This window comes from Plasmodium gaboni (genome assembly GCF_001602025.1).
Source record: "Plasmodium gaboni strain SY75 chromosome Unknown, whole genome shotgun sequence".
Lineage (NCBI taxonomy): Eukaryota > Apicomplexa > Aconoidasida > Haemosporida > Plasmodiidae > Plasmodium > Plasmodium gaboni.
In genome coordinates this window covers 1-493 of record NW_017385309.1, presented here as the reverse complement: position 1 = coordinate 493, position 493 = coordinate 1, and the positions used below count along the sequence as shown (strand labels likewise).

Sequence of the window (493 nt, the reverse complement as noted above, 5' to 3'; positions counted from 1 at the left end):
TTATTCTTTTTTAACTTTTTAATATTATTTGTTTTTTTTTATTATTATTTTTATTTATGGTATATTCAAGAACACAGTAGTCTATAGATCTTAATTCATCTTTTATTTCTTTTATATATCATCTGAGTTTTTATAATATATATAACATGCGCATTTATTTATACTTATACATTTTAATACATATAATATATATAGATATAGATTAATAGAAAAAACATATATAATTTAAAGAAGATACATTTTAAGATATTAGACGAGTATACATGGTGTTGATAAGGATTTATTTATTTTTATTTATTTATTTTTATATGTAATTTTGTTGCCCTTTCATATATGTATATCTCGGTCTTATTTTGATTTTATATATTTACATTAAAACGTATGAGTGCATTTTTGTGATACCCACCTTGTTATAGTTTTATTTAAATTATTGTTATATTAAATTATATTTTTAAATGTATATATATATATATATATATATATATATATATAT

General features: G+C 16.2%; 1 non-coding gene across 1 annotated transcript; it reads left to right on the top strand.

Annotated features, from left to right (window-relative positions):
• PGSY75_0014000 lies at positions 1-493 on the top strand (the record flags this gene model as incomplete). Its single annotated transcript, XR_001974498.1, has 1 exon — positions 1-493. It is a non-coding gene (non-coding RNA).